At 43.2% G+C, this 17,356-nt stretch overlaps 1 protein-coding gene across 1 annotated transcript in view; it reads right to left on the bottom strand.

Moving 5' to 3' along the window:
• Positions 1 to 16,360, bottom strand: part of COL21A1 (collagen type XXI alpha 1 chain) — a 536,987-nt gene extending 520,627 nt beyond the window's left edge. Inside the window, exon 1 of the mRNA XM_069726746.1 lies at positions 16,226 to 16,360. The gene's annotated coding sequence lies outside the window, so the exon portion shown is untranslated. The remainder of the gene's footprint in view (positions 1 to 16,225) is intronic.
• Between the last annotated feature and the right edge of the window lie 996 nt (positions 16,361 to 17,356).

Below are 17,356 nucleotides of genomic sequence, written 5' to 3'. Positions count from 1 at the left end.
CCAAAGTAACATACACATAAAAACATTACTCAGAGCATCACACTTTCTCTGCCTCTTGCCTTCTTGCCATTGTGCATTTTGGTGCTTCCTATTCCTTGGGTAAAGTTATGAACATGCAACTGGTCATCCATACAATTAAAAGACATGTTTCATCAGACTAACTCCCTTTCCGGTTCTGATGTTCACTTGGTCATAGTAGCCACTATAAGTGGTTGGCAGGAGATGGCATGGACACTCTGCAGCTAAGCATCCCCAATCACAGCAAGCTTCAGTAGATTGTATGTTTTGACACCCATTTGTCATGGCCAGCATTAACTTTCTTGCCATTAATGATACAGTAACCTCTCTAGAATCCAGTGGCATACCGCCAGTCAGGTCAAGTGGCTGCTATGGTGCCTGTGACCAGGCGGTGTCAGCACTGGGCCCATCCCCACTCATCATGACATGTTCAACTGTATTGGCATCCTGAGTGTCAATACAGTTGAAAGTAATGATGAGAGAGGGAGCATCAGCTGACCCTTCCTTCCTCCATCATTCTTCTTCGACATCTGACGTCTCAGTGCAGCAGGTGCAATGACGTCACTACATGGTGCCTGCTGCCCTGAGATGTGCGGGTGCTTCAGAATGTTCATTGAAGAGATCGGAGCAGCAGAGGAATAAGATGAAAAGGTGAGTATTGTATTTTTCTTTTAATCAGCGAGTAAATTGTGGTGTCTAAAATATTGTATAGAGGACTATGGGGAATGCATTATGCTGTGTAAACTATGGAAGACTATGGGGAGTGCAGTATTCTGTATGGAGGACTGTGTGAAGTGCAGTATGCTATAATGAGGACTATGGGAAGTTGATTATAATATATGGAGGATAATGGAGACTGCAGTATATTGTATGGATGAATTTTGGGGAGTGCATTATATTGTATGGAGGGATATGGGGAGTGCATTATACTGTATGGATGACTATAGGTGGTGCATTATACAGTATGAACTATGAAGGTCTATGAGGAGAGCATTATACTGTGTGGAGGACTATTGGGAGTGTATAATACTGTATGGACTATGGGGAGTGCATTATACTGTAAGGAGGACTATGCAGAATGCATTATACTATATGGAGCACTATGCAGAATGCATTATAATATATGGAGGACTATGCGATGCTCTATACTACAGTGGCATGTAAACGTTTGGGCACCCCTGGTCAAAATTACTGTTAAGTTAAAGATGACACATTTCCTTTGTATTTTCTTCAAAAAACTACATATATATTTTCATCTTTTACATTTTAAAAATGGCTTGTTCACTATCATCATTAGGAAGTGCCAGGAGATGCAACTAACCTTGTGCCAAAAACAGAAGCCACGGGTTCTTCTAAGCAGCTGCGTCGCACTCTGAAAATGAAAATAGTGAAAGCCCACAAAGCAGGAGGATACTGTAAGAAGATAGCAAAGCGTTTTCAAGTTGCACTTTCCTCAGTTCGAAACGTAGTTAAGAAATGGCAGTTAACAGGAACTGTGAAGTTCCAAACGATCTTGAAGACCAAGCATCATTTCAGTGAGAGCTGCTCGTAGGATTGCTAGAAGGGCAAATTGGAACATTATTCTACTGTTCAAAGACACTTGCACAAATATGACCTTCATAAAAGAGTCATCAGAAGAAAACCTCTCATGCATACGCAAAAGAACATTTAAACAAGCCTGATACATTTTGGAAACAAGTTCTGTGGACGAATGAGGTTAAAATAGAACTCTTTGGCCACATTGATCAAAGGTATGTGTGGAGAAAAAGGGCACAGAAATTCAGGAAAAAAAATATATTGCCAACCATTAAGCATGGAGGTGGAGCAATCATTCTTTGAGGATTTTTGAAGCCAATGTCAATAAAAGCATATCACAGGTAGAGGAAAGAATGGATTGAATGCAATTTCAGCAAAATCTTGATGCAAACATAACACTATCTGTAAAAAAGGTGAAGTTGAAAAGAGGATGGCTTCTACAAATGGATAATGATCCTAAACACATGTCAAAATCTAAAATAGACTACCACAAAGGGTGAGAGCTGAAAGTTTTGCAATGGCCCTCACAGCCCCTGATCTGAACATCATTGAAAATCTGTTGCTATACCTCAAAATAGCAGTGCATGTAAGACAACCCAGGAATCTCACAGACGGACGGACATCTCACAGACTGACAGATAACTCACAGCAGACATACATTATACCTTATCTTCATTCATCTCTGCTCCCTATCTAACCTCACAACCTCCCCCCTCCCCTATCTGACAACCACCTACTCAGTTTCTCATCAATGTCCTCCTCACCTGTCACCTATGTCCAGCAACTAGTGCATCCCTGCAAATATCTTGCACATTGAGACAATCACCACGCTCACATCAGCTATTGACACAGTCACCCCTCTCGTGCCATTATGATTTATCAATAGACAACCCTGGCACAATAACCTTTCTAAAAAGCTTTGACAAGTGTCCAGGGTTGCGGAGCGGCGTTGGAAGAAAACACATTCGCAAGATGACTTCATCACATTCAAACAAGCAACACTCGCATTCAAATCAGCCCTCACCACTGCTTCACAACCCTCATACCTTAATAATAATAATAATAATTTTATTTCTATAGCGCCAACATATTCTGCAAATTTTAGAGGGGACTTGTACAGACAATAGACATTATAGCATAACAATAAACACATAGATCAAAACAGATACCTAGAGGAATTATGGCCCTGCTCACAAGCTTACAATCAATGAGGAAAAAGGGGAGATATGAGAGGTAGATGGTAACAATTGCTTTAATTGTTCGGACCAGCCATAGTGTAAGAATCGGGTGTTCATGTAATGCTGCATGAACCAGTTATCAATCAGTCTAAGTATGTAACAGTACAGACACAGAGGGCTATTAAATGCATAAACCATGTGAGAACATGATATGAGGAACCTGGTGATGGTAAAAATTTTGAATGGGCAACACAGGGATAGTTAGGTTAATGCGTAGAGGCCTATCTTCCTTATCCTACAACCGCAAACAGTTATTCAACACTGTTAACTCCCTCTTCCACCCTCCAATGCCCTCTCTGACCTCCCTTATCTCTGCAGAGGACATTCTTACAAACTTCAAAAATAAGATCGACCAAACAAGACAAGTCTTTATGATTCAACCACCACAACCCCTTTGTACAGGACACCAATGCCCTTCCCCCAGATCTTCATTTCCAACATCACTGAAGAGAGCTTACTCATATCCTCTCCGAATCACACTTCACCACTTGTGCACTTGACCCAATCTCATCCTACTTCCTTCCCAACCTCACCACTACACTCATCCCATCCCTAATCCATCTCTTCAACCTATGACTAACTTCTGCTACCTTCCCTTCTGCTTTCAAACATGTCACAATCATGCCTGTCCTCAAAAAGCCATCCCTTGACCCGACGCCTAAGTCCAATTATTGCCCCATGTCGCTGCTCCCATTTGCTTACAAACTCCCTGAGCAGCACGTCCAAGCCAAACTTTCCTCCCACCTCTCATCTAACTTGCTCTTTGACAAGCTACAATCTGGCTTCTGTCCCCATTATTTTGCTGAAACTGCCCTTGACCAAAATTACTAAAGACTTATTTATAGCCAAAGCTAACAGACAGTTCTCTATACTCCTCCTTCAAGACCTGTCCTTTGCCTTCGACACAGTTGACTACTGCCTCCTACTACAGATCCCCTCCTCCTTTGATGTCAAAGACCTTGCCCTATCCTGGATCTCTCAGGGCAAGAGGTTTAGGTTCTAACAGGCTCGGACTGGCCCACCGGAGAACCGGAGGATTCTCCGGTGGGCCCAGGCACTGACACAGGGCCCCCACTGCTCCAGGGCCGCCCCCCCGCGCTCGCCCGCCTCCCTCCCACCCACCCTCCTTGAAGACGATACTCACCTGACCCTGCTCCACCTATGCCTGGTCTCGGCGTCTGCAGCTCCTCCTGAATGAGCGGTCACGTGGTACCGCTCATTAAGGTCATGAACTTGTGCATATTCATGACCTTAATGAGCGGTATCACATGACCGCTCACGCAGGAAGAAGGTGCTGCGCCGGGAGTCGGGACAGAGCCAGAGGGATATCGGCGCGGTGTGTGGGACAGGTGACGGTTAGGTGAGTATGAGGGACGGGGGAATGAAGGAGGACATAAGCTGGCGCACCATTCAAGATGGGAGCAGGAGCGGGCGCAGGAGCGGGAGTTGAGAGGGTGGAGAGAAGCCATGCATACAGGAGGGGGGAATATGAGCCATGCATTCGGGGGGGAATATGAGCCATGCATACAGGAGGGGGGAATAGGAGCCATGCATTCAGGGGGGACTATGAGCCATGCACACAGGAGGGGGGAATATGAGCCATGCATGCAGGATGGGGGGATATGAGCCGTCATGCATACAGGAGGGGGGTCATTATACAGTATTGAGCATCATGTGTGGCCGTTATACAGTATGGAGCATCATGTGTGGCCGTTATACAGTATTGAGCATCATGTGTGGTCGTTATACAGTATGGGGCATCATGCGTGGCCAATGGACATTATACAGTATGGAGCATCATGTGTGGCCGTTATACAGTATGGAGCATTATTTGTGGCCATTATACAATATTGAGCATCATGTGGGAACATTATACAGTATGGAGAACTGTGTGTGGCCGTTATACAGTATGGAGCACTATGTGTGGCCATTATACAGTATGGAGCGCTATGTGTGGCCATTATACAGTATGGAGCACTGTGTGGCCATTATAGACTATGGAGCACTGTGTGGCCGTTATACAGTATGGAGCATCATGTGTGGCCATTATACAGTATGGAACATCATTTATGGCCATTATACAGTATTGAGCATGTGGGATCATTATACAATATGGAGAACTGTGTGTGGCCGTTATACAGTATGGAGCACTATGTGTGGCCATTATACAGTATGGAGCGCTATGTGTGGCCATTATACAGTATGGAACACTGTGTGGCCATTATACAGTATGGAGCATCATGTGTGGCCGTTATACAGTATGGAGCATCATTTGTGGCCATTATACAGTATTGAGCATCATGTGTGGCCATTATACAGTATGGAGAACTGTGTTTGGCCATTATACAGTATGGAGCATCATGTGTGGTGGTCATTATACAGTATTGAGCATCATGTGGGATCATTATACAGTATGGAGCACTGTGTGGCCATTATACAGTATGGAGCGCTATGTGTGGCCATTATACAGTATGGAGCACTGTGTAGCCATAATACGTTATGGAGCATCATGTGTGGCCATTATACACTATGGAGCATGATGTGTGGCCATTATACAGTATTGAGCATCATGTGTGGCCATTATAGAGTATGGAGAACTGTGTGTGGTCATTATACAGTATGGAGCATCATGTGTGGTGGCCGTTATACAGTATTGAGCATCATGTGTGGCTATTATGTGTGGCCATATTTTTTTTTGTTTATAATTATTGTATATAAAACAGTGTGATCAGCAGTGCTAAATGGCTGTGGTTGGGACGTGGATATGGGTGTGACTAGTTGTGAAATGGGTGTGGTCAGAGGCGTGGCCTAACATTTGCCGCGGCGCACTACGCGCGCCGCAAGCTTTATCCCTCCTTCCCTTCTTCAAAAGTTGGGAGGTATGGTACCACATTTGCCAGATCACGGCAAGTGCCACAAATCCCTTGGGGAATGAATGAGGCCGAATGCAGTGTTGCTGTAAGTGATCCGTTACGCGGTAGATGCAGAAAAACTGCCAGATCTGCTGCAAAAGGCAACTTTCACATCAGAGATTCTTGCCAAAGTCACTGCCGATATTGTCATACTCACCAAAGGGGGAGGCGGCACTAAAAGTGCCTAGGGCAGCAGAAACTCTAAATACGGCCCTGGGGGGCTACATTATATTCTGTGGGGGGACTGCATTATACTCAGGGTACTACATTATATTATGGGGGGCTACATCATACTATATGAGGGGGCTCCAGTATACTCTATGGGGGGCAGCATTATATTCTGTGGTGGAACTGCATTCTCTCAGGGGACTCCATTATATTCTGTGGTGGGTTGCATTATACTATGTGAGGGGGGCTGAATTATACCCTATGGGGGTGCTACATTATATTCTATGGTGGGGACTGTGTCATACATGAGGGGGTTGAATTATATTTTGTGGGGTGCTGCATTATATTCTATGAGAGGGGACGGCATTATATTTTATGAGGGGGCTACATTATATTCTGTGAGGAGGCTACCCCAACCCTTGCTACATTATTAGGACGTGAACTACCTTATATTATACCCTGATATTAGTGCTTTTTACCGCACAATTGGTCTTGTATCTATTTCTATGTAGCTACATAGTGGGCCCCAAGAATGATTTTCTCTGGTGGGCCCAAGGTGCTCCAGTCCGACGCTGGGTCCTATTACCATCACACTCAGCGGACTTTGATTCTTACAGGTAATTTTTTGCGGTGTTTAAAAATTCCATTCATTAATCATATCAGCCACTTGTATTTCCTACTTTGCAGGACACAATCTGGTTTCATTTATAAACAGCAACATGTATTTATTTGGATTGGACAATGCACCTTATAATATATGCATAGTTTAACCCCTTAGCGACCGCCGATACGCCTTTTAACGGCGGCCGCTAAGGGTACTTAAACCACAGCGCCGTTAATTAATGGCGCTGTGGAAAAAGTAAATAGCGCCCCCCAGAGTCGGATTTTCTCCGGGGTCTCGGCTGCCGAGGGTAGCCGAGACCCCAGAGAACATGATTCGGGGGGTTTTTAACCCACCCCGCATTTGCGATCGCCGGTAATTAACCGTTTACCGGCGATCGCAAAAAAAAAAAAAAGCGATCTCTTTTTAATTTCTCTGTCCTCCGATGTGAGCGCACATCGGAGGACAGAGAAAAGGAGTCCCAGGTGGCCCCCCAATACTCACCTATCTCCCCCGATGCTCCTCGTGTCTCCCGGTGGGCGCCGCCATCTTCAAAATGGCGGGCGCATGCGCAGTGCGCCCGCCGGCCGGCCCCGCGAGAATCTTTGGGGTCTCGGCTGCCGGGGGTAGCCGAGACCCCAAAGAGCATGATCGGGGTCGGTTTTAGCGACCCCTGTTTTGCGATCGCCGGTAATTAACTGTTTACCGGCGACCGGAAAAAAAAAAAAGTCAAAGTGTAATTCTCTGTCCTCTGATGTGATCGCACATCAGAGGACAGAGAAATAGGGGGATTCGGGGACCCTATTATACTCACCTGTGTCCCTGGGTCCTCCTGCTGCTCCTCCTGGCCGCCGGCTTCTTCCTCCGGTAAGAAAATGGCGGGCGCATGCGCAGTGCGCCCACCATCTGTCTCCATCTGCCGGCCGGCAGGAGAAGAGCAGTTGGGGCTAAAATTAGGGGTAGGGGTAGGGTTAGGGTTAGGGGTAGGGCTAGGGGTAGGGTTAGGGCTAGGGTTAGGGTTAGGGGTAGGGTTAAGGTTAGGGCTAGGGTTAGGGGTAGGGTTAGGGTTAGGGGTAGGGGTAGGGTTAGGGGTAGGGTTAGGGGTAGGGTTAGGGCTAGGGGTAGGGTTAGGGCTAGGGTTAGGGCTAGGGGTAGGGTTAGGGGTAGGGTTAGGGGAAGGGTTAGGGCTAGGATTAGGGTTAGGGTTAGTGCTAAATTTAGGGTTAGGGTTGGCGCTAAATTTAGGGTTAGGCTTCTTTCACACTTACGTCGGTACGGGGCCGTCGCAATGCATCGGCCCGACATACCGACGCACGTTGTGAAAATTGTGCACAACATGGGCAGCGGATGAAGTTTTTCAACGCATCCGCTGCCCAATCTATGTCCTGGGGAGGAGGGGGCGGAGTTACGGCCACGCATGCGCGGTCAGAAATGGCGGATGCGACGTACAAAAAAACGTTACATTGAACGTTTTTTTGTGCTGACGGTCCGCCAAAACACTGATCCGGTGCACGACGGACGCGACGTGTGGCCATCCGTCACGATCCATCGGCAATACAAGTCTATGGGCAAAAAACGCATCCTGCGGGCACATTTGCAGGATCCGTTTCTTGTCCAAAACGACGGATTGCGACGGATGCCAAACAACGCAAGTGTGAAAGTAGCCTTAGGGCTAGGGTTAGGGTTGGGGCTAAAGTTAGGGTTAGAGTTGGGATTAGGGTTAGGGTTTGGATTAGGGTTGGTATTAGGGTTAGGGTTGGCATTAGGGTTATGCTTGGGATTAGGGTTAGGTTTGGGATTAGGGTTAAGGTTAGGGTTGTGATTAGGGGTGTATTGGGATTAGGGTTAGGTTTGAGGTTAGGGTTGAGATTAGGATTAGGGGTGTGTTGGATTTAGGGTTTTGATTAGGGTTATGGTTAGGGTTGACATTAGGGTTGTTTTGGGGTAAGGGTTGTGATTATGGTTAGGGTTAGTTATTAGGATTATGGATCAGGTTGGGATTAGGGTTAGGGGTGTGTTGGGGTTAGGGTTGGAGCTAGAATTGGGGGGTTTCCACTGTTTAGGCACATCAGGTGGTCTCAAAACACGACAGCCAATTTTGCGCTCAAAAAGTCAAATGGTGCTCCCTCCCTTCTGAGCTCTGCCGTGCGCCCAAACAGTGGGTTACCCCCACATATGGGGCATCAGCATACTCGGGATAAATTGGACCACAACTTCTGGGGTCCAATTTCTCTTTTTACCCTTGTGAAAATAAAAACTTGGGGGCTACAAAATCCTTTTTGTGGAAAAATATATATATATATTTTTTTTTATGACTCTGCATTCTAAACTTCTGTGAAGCACTTGGGCATTCAAAGTTCTCACCACACATCTATATAAGTTCCTTGGGGGGTCTATTTTACAAAATGGGGTCACTTGTGGGGGGTTACTACAGTTTAGGTACATCAGGGGCTCTGCAATCGCAACATAATGCCCACAGACCATTCTATCGAAGTCTGCATTCCAAAAAGGCGCTCCTTCCCTTGTGAGCTCTGCCGTGCGCCCAATCAGTGGTTTACCCCCACATATGGCGCATCAGCGTACTCGGGATAAATTGGACAACAACTATTGCAGTCCAATATCTCCTGTTACCCTTGTGAAAATAAAAACTTGGGGGCTACAATATCTTTTTTGTGGAAAAAAATATATTTTTTATTTTCACGACTCTGCATTCTAAACTTCTGTGAAGCACTTAGGCATTCAAAGTTCTCACCACACATCTAGATAAGTTCCATGGGGGGTCTAGTTTCCAAAATGGGGTCACTTGTGGGGGATTTCTACTGTTTAGGCACATCAGGGGCTCTCCAAACGCGACATGGCGTCCGATCTCAATTCCAGCCAATTCTACATTGAAAAAGTAAAACGGCACTCTTTCTCTTCCAAGCTCTGCGGTGCGCCTAAACAGTGGTTTACCCCCACATATTGGGTATCGACGTACTAAGGAGAAATTGCACAACAACATTAGTGGTCTAATTTCTCCTGTTACCCTTGTGAAAATAAAAATTTGTGGGCAAAAAGATCATTTTTGTAGAAAAAATGTGATTTTTTTTATTTTCACGGCTCAACGTTATAAACTTCTGTGAAGCACTTGGGGGTTCAAAGTGCTCACCACACATCTAGATAAGTTCCTTAAGGGGTCTAGTTTCCAAAATGGTGTCACTTGTGGGGAGTTTCCACTGTTTAGGCACATCAGGGGCTCTCTAAACGTGACATGGCGTCCGATCTCAATTCCAGCCAATTCTGCATTGAAAAAGTCAAACGGCGCTCCTTCACTTCTAAGTTCTGCGGTGTGCCCAAAAAGTGGTTTACCCCCACATATGGGGTATTGGCGTATTCAGGAGAAATTGCATAACAAAATTTATGGTTACATTTCTGTTTTTACACTTGTGAAAATAAAAAAAATGGTTCTGAATTAGGATGTTTGCAAAAAAAAGTTAAATGTTCATTTTTTCCTTCCACATTGTTTCAGTTCCTGTGAAGCACGTAAAGGGTTAATAAACTTCTTGAATGTGGTTTTGAGAACCTTGAGGGGTGTAGTTTTTAGAATGGTGTCACACTTCATTATTTCCTATCATATAGACCCCTCAAAATGACTTCAAATGTGATGTGGTCCCTAAAAAAAAATGGTGTTGTAAAAATGAGAAATTGCTGGTCAACTTTTAACCCTTATAACTCCCTAACAAAAAAAAATTTGTTTCCAAAATTGTGCTGATGTAAAGTAGACATGTGGAAAATGTTATTTATTAACTATTTTTCATGACATATCTCTCTGATTTTAGGGCATAAAAATACAAAGTTTGAAAATTGCAAAATTTTAAAAATTTTCGCCATATTTCCGTTTTTTTTCATAAATAATCGCAAGTAATATCGAAGAAATATTACCACTAACATGAAGTACAATATGTCACGAAAAAACAATCTCAGAATCAGCGGGATCCGTTGAAGCGTTCCAGAGTTATAACCTCATAAAGTGACAGTGATCAGAATTGCAAAAATTGGCTCGGTCATTAAGTACCAAATTGGCTCTGTCACTAAGGGGTTAAACAATCAGATATAGATTTGTACTTAAAACGCTGGTATAGATGTGTTTGGCTAGATGTTGGCATTATATACAAAAATATTTAGAATTGAGACCTCAGTGGTTGATACCTTTTAATGGATAACTGAAAAGATGGTAACAAATTGCAAGCTTTTAAGACTACACAGGTCTCTTCATCAGGCAAAGACCCATCAGGTCATCAGGTCATCTTCATCAGGCATTATATACATGCATTTTTCTTCCTCTTCTTTTGAGAGTCACAGCACCACCTACTGGCCAATTGTGATATTAATGGAATTAATGTAATAATTATATTACAATTTATATACAACAATTTCTTGGCACTTTAATTAATATTGTGATATGAGTATTTAATATTTAATTAATATAATTTGCCATTTATTAATTGGTTGCCATTTGGTGTTATGCTTTGATATTTGAAATTGTTTGCCATATATGCTATTAGTGATCCTTCTTTCAACCTCTGTTTTTCCAGTATTTATTATACTCCTGAATATTTTTATCATGTCTTGAATAAATTAACAAACTATTGTAGTTTTTTTTTTTTTTAAATAAATAAATAATTTTGTGTCAACTTCCAGAGATTTTTTTCTTGCGCCTTGTGTTTGAATCTGGTGCATGAAGAATAGGGTTGTATTGGTATTATTTGGCATTAAAAAGGTCTTTGGCTTGGTCTTATGGACCTATTTGTCTGCGGTAGAATTTCCACGATCAATTTCTTTCATGGATTTGTGCACTTCATAACTACCCCTCAGCCCATGTCAACTACTTTTATTCTGACTCTTTTCCTATCAAAAGAGGTACTCATCAAGGGTGCCCGCTATCTCCGCTACTATTCCTCTTTGCAATCGAGCCACTAGCAATTTTCCTCCGCCTCAACCCACACATTCAAGATATAAAAATTGCGCCAATTTCACACAAGCTCTTCATGTTTGCAGATGTTATTTTTCTTCTCTTAACCACCCCACAGACCATACCCTTTGCTCTGCTCCAATCCCTACAGAGCTTAAAAAAAACCTCTGGTGTCAGGTATCATTAAATGTTGGCTTTTTTCCCTTTGTGAATAGACTGAAATTAACTGTTGCTGGAAGTTGTCTATTAGGCTGGTCAGCTGATGTTGGTTTGTAATCATTCCCACCTCTCTTTAAATTTTAAATAGTCAAACAACCCATCAGCTGATCGTCGATCATAGAGTTTTTGTTCTATGCAGAACAGCTAGGTGTGTGTGGAGCTTGCTTGTGACTTTGGTGTTGCTGCTGTGTGAGTTCTGCTCTCAAATGTGCCTTTCTTCAATGTTCCCCTTCACCTGGATGACCAGTTCCTGTTCGCCTTCACGCACCAGTGGGCATAGTACACGTGGGCGGTGATGCCTCAGGAGGCCCAGAGCAGCTTCACGGTTCACCAAAGCAATGTCCTCCATCCTTGCCAACTGGATTACAGAACATGCGGAGGTACTACAATACGTGGATGATCTTCTCCTTTGTGCTGCTGATATCGGTACAGAGACCTCTAAGCTACTTTTCAGCTCACCTGGATCCAACAGCAAGGGGAGCCCCTTCCTGCATGAGGGCAGTACTTGCAGTGCACGCCCTCTTGGACAAGACTGCTGACATCATTCTTGGACATCCACTAGAGATCCTGGCTCCACTCGACATCTCAGCAATCCTCAACCAAACCCAGCCAAAACATCTCTCCACCGCCAGGCATCTTCGCCTCCAGTGTTCTCTGCTCTTGTCTGACAATGTCACGATCTCTAGATGCACAGTCCTCAACCAGGCCACTCTACTCCCACTCCCAAGGGGGATGCAGATACAGACTCTTCAGATCAAAATCTCCAAAGGGGAAATGTGGATGTGGACTCTTCAGATCAAAATCTGCATGACACCTTTCACAAGGATCTGGTTTTGCTCTGGACTGATGACCATGATTGCTTCAACATCATGGTTGCAACAGGAAACAACAGGATTACCCAATGTGGCGGATGAGCCACTGACCAACCCAGAGTTAATCCTCTATGTAGATGGCTCCAGATTTGCAGATGACGGAAGATTCCACAAAGGATGTGCAGTGACCAGCAATCAAGAAATCCTGTGGTCCAGAAGTCTGCCGCCTAGCCTGTCAGCCCAGGAAGCAGAACTGATAGCGCTGACGAAGGCCTGCCTGGTTGCAAAAGGCAAAACTGCGAACATATATACTGATTCAAGGTACTCGCATGGCATAGCACATGACTTTGGACCCATCTGGGCTGCAAGAGACTTCATCACAGCAAGCTGAACAACTGTAAAGCATCATGGAGCCATCAGCGACCTGCTGGACACACTCCAACTTTCAAAAATGGTGGCAGTACTAAAAGTCAAAGTGCATGGAAAACTGAACATAGTAGAGGCACGGGGCAACAACATGGCGGATATGGCAGCCAAAAAAGCAGCCAAAGGAAGACAATATGAAGAAGTGAGAGAGGTCGCAGAGCCAGACGGCTACTACATGGCAACTGAGGACAAGACACCTGACAAGATGACGTCCTCAGACCTGTTTAAGAAGTTGCAGGAGCAAGCTCCAAAGGAGGAGAAGGAAAGCTGGATGCGGAAGGGGGCAACACATCAAGAAGGAGGGGTATTCTCAATGGACTACAAACCCTGTTTACCCCAAAGCATGTACCTTATGTTGGTTCAATGGGCACATGGGCCCACACACAGATCAAAGACACAGATGAATGATCTGATAGGTGCTTACTGGTTCGCTCCAGGGATCTCCACCCTAACAGCCAAATTCACTAGCAGCTGTTTGACCTGCGGCAAATACAACCCTGGAAGAATGGAGAAAGTTCCCACACATCATCTTGCCAGACCACTGTAGCTCTTCCAGGGGATCCAGATCGAACACATCCAGATGCCGCCAAGTGGAGGATTTGAATATGCCCTCATGGTCGTGGACAGGTTCTCAGGATGGCCAGAAGCTTTCCCAATGAGAAACCAGTCTGCGAAGACTAATGCAAAGAAGCTACTTTCAGAGATATTGTGCAGATATGGGTTTCCAGAAGTGATAGAGAGTGATCAGGGACCCGCGTTCACAGCAAACCTAACAAGAGAGATCTGATCAGCAGTAGGGTCAGATTAAGGCCTACACACTCCCTATCATCATCAAAGTAGCGGGAAAGTGGAAAGACTAAACGGTACACTTAAGAAAAGGATGTTGAAAGTTGACCAAGAGACAAACAAACCATGGCATGAGACACTGCCAATCGTACTATTTAGTGTAAGGCATGCCCCCAGAGGCCCAGAAAAGCTGTCACCATATGAAATTTTGTTTGGGTCTAGTCCCAGGTTAGGGTATTCTTCCCTCAGCAGCAGACTATGCAATGTGATTCTTTGTCTGCTTATGTAATTGAACTCACAAAGAAACTTGCTGATATCCATTCTCGAGTTTTTTTCTTCATTGCCAGATCCAGATTCAGTATCCGGTACGCACTCCTTGAAGCCAGGAGACTGGGTGTTGGTGAAAAAGTTTGTAAGGAGAACACCACTCGATCCCAGATTTGATGGTCCTTTCCAAGTGCCGCTGATGACACCAACCTCTGTGAAACTGGAGGGAAGACCCACTTGAATGCACACATCGCATTGCAAGAAAGCTCCCATACCAGAAGATACACCCAAGCCAGGATGACATTGTGGATGCCCTGTCTGACTGGATAGATGACCTACCTGATAAAGAATACACACCGCTCACTACACATGTTGTTGACTAAGACTATGATTGCATCGAAAACCCCCGTTAGGGACAGATCTCCTGACCACCCATTTGCAAAAGTCTGTACAGAGTGGGGTGTATGTGCTAGGCATGCATCAGCTCACCGGCAGCACAAAAGAGTTGCAGCACTTTGGGACAGGAGGTTAGGATTAGGGCAAATGATATTGTGATGGAAATATATATATATATTTCATATAGATCTCACTTGCATATAAACTCATATATATTCACAGCTAATATATACACTATAATCAATTGCTTAAAATGGCTGACATAAACTGATATAAGCCAGACAGACTGTTTGGGGCTTTCCAGGCAAAAGCGGAACAGCACCAGATGTACTAAGTGATGATCAGATGTCTCAACTTTGCCCTAGATGCTGAAAATTGAGACAGCTACACTTCAGTTGCTTAATCAGCATTCATATGTGCATTAATCACAATATGCCATGAATATTTAAATAACCAGTATCAGAGGAACTTGACAATATCGTAATTAACTAACCATCCTCTTCTATATGCAATTATAAAACCATGTATGTACAATAAACCGTCAGTATTGGTGGAATATTATTCTTCCACCATGGTGTACAGTCTCATTTTTGATGAGCGCTCAAAATACTCAGTCTTATTGGGAACGGCCGCAGCACACACAGGGATAGATTTATCCAAACCAAATTTCCATAACACCACCATTGGTAATCAGTTAACAAAACGTTTTCTGCCTTGTAGTGTTAAAATGTTCGAAACATACATTATATATTTCCATCATTGAAATCCCTGCTTATTTTAGGCTGGCTTAGCAGTCAAGGAGGTGGTACTTGTTAGCCTTACCTGTGTAAGTGTGAATGCAGAGATACAGTATCTGTCAATCTTTGATTGACACCAGCCACTGACTGCTAAATTTATAATTAGCAAGAATTATCAATGAATGAGTCACAAGTTAAGCTGAATGTTTTCAATCTGTTCACTGTGAGCTTCTCTATAACATACAGTTGGCAAATGAGATACTATTCTTTCATGGATTCACTTCTGTCATAACAATGAGTGAAATCATTTCAAGCAAACAAACAAAAACAGCTACTGGTAACAAGTTATAGAATGTAACATTTTGAGACCTTTTCATTCTTGTAAGATTAAATAATGTATTTCGCACACTAGTTGTCAGCATTGTGCTACGGTGCAGCAGAAAAGAGTCTGCAGCAACTTCAACATGTAGCACTCACGTAGGCTTTTTAACACTGTAAGTTAAAGTTCTAAGTTTAGTAACAGGATACATGATTATTTCCATGGAAATAATAGAGAACAGACAGAGAGGGGTCCCCTGACTTCAGTACGGTTCTTGGCTCAGAGTATAAGAGCTGGAAACCAGAAACTAGAAATCTGTTAGCTAACACTTACAACTATTGTGTGAAAAAAGAGAAACAGCTAAATCCAAAAGTCATAAAATGGAAAGCAACCATCTTATCTTTATATTTCATAACTGGTATATGTTTATTCCACAATGCTGCTTTTTATAACCGAGTCAGAACTTAATTCATCCATGAGTTAACTAGAGCTAGAGAGATTGCTTTGTGTTTGCTACAATAACATTATATGCACTCAAACATCCGTCCACTATAAATATTAACTGTACAAGCGCGACTAGTTGGTAAAACTACAGCACAGCATATTGTAGCACCTGTCAAACATCAGATACCCGGCTAGTGCAGAAGTTGTGCCCGGTACTTCTGGTTCAACATTGTGCCTGTGATGACTCAGTTCAGTAGTTTCAAACATTCATAAAACATCACAAAATATTACAAAAAACCCACCTTATTATAATCTAATCCATGCTTTCATTTATTAGCTGCAACTGACTTTGCTTTTATTGAAAACTCCCTTAGCTAATAACTATATCTACTTACTTGATTTATGAGAGAAATGCAGTTTGGTTCCTTTTTCAGTCAGTGCTGTCAGTGGGTTTCCTAGAAAGTGAAGACGTTTTCTACCTCACTAATTTCACGAGCTTGTGTTTCCTCTACAGAGCTGCTCTCTTCCACGACTTCTGGATTTTCGTATATGTATATATAGTCCTAAATGTACTGTACATGTAACTCATGTGCACCATCTGCTGGTATCCTAACTAAGGCTGTCTTCTCCGTCATTTTTTATAGTCCTAAAGCAATATATCTTCACCTTATGTAGAATCAATGTAATGTATTTTACTAATGACCCCAGTAAGGGGACTATTGGGACATGTTGACCTATATACAGAGGGGAAAATAAGTATTTGATACACTGCCGATTTTGCAAGTTTTCCCACCTGCAAAGAATGGAGAGATATGTAATTTTTATCGTCGGTACTCTTCACCTGTGAGAGACAGAATCTAAAAATAAAAACCAGAAAATCGCATTATATGATTTTTAACCCCTTCATGACCCAGCCTATTTTGACCTTAATGACCTGGCCGTTTTTTGCAATTCTGACCAGTGTCCCTTTATGAGGTAATAACTCAGGAACGCTTCAACGGATCCTAGCGGTTCTGAGATTGTTTTTTCGTGACATATTGGGCTTCATGTTAGTGGTAAATTTAGGTCAATAAATTCTGCGTTTATTTGTGATAAAAACGGAAATTTGGCGAAAATTTTGAAAATTTCGCAATTTTCACATTTTGAATTTTTATTCTGTTAAACCAGAGAGTTATGTGACACAAAATAGTTAATAAATAACATTTCCCACATGTCTACTTTACACCAGCACAATTTTGGAAACAAAATTTTTTTTTGCTAGGAAGTTATAAGAGTTAAAATTTGACCAGCGATTTCTCATTTTTACAACGAAATTTACAAAACCATTTTTTTTAGGGACCACCTCACATTTGAAGTCAGTTTGAGGGGTCTATATGGCTGAAAATACCCAAAAGTGACACCATTCTAAAAAATGCACCCCTCAAGGTGCTCAAAACCACATTCAAGAAGTTTTTTAACCCTTCAGGTGCTTCACAGCAGCAGAAGCAACATGGAAGGAAAAAATGAACATTTAACTTTTTAGTCAC

The sequence above is a fragment of the Ranitomeya imitator genome, chromosome 5 (genome assembly GCF_032444005.1).
Source record: "Ranitomeya imitator isolate aRanImi1 chromosome 5, aRanImi1.pri, whole genome shotgun sequence".
Classification (NCBI taxonomy): Eukaryota; Metazoa; Chordata; class Amphibia; order Anura; family Dendrobatidae; genus Ranitomeya; species Ranitomeya imitator.
This window is presented reverse-complemented; position numbering and strand designations above follow the sequence as displayed.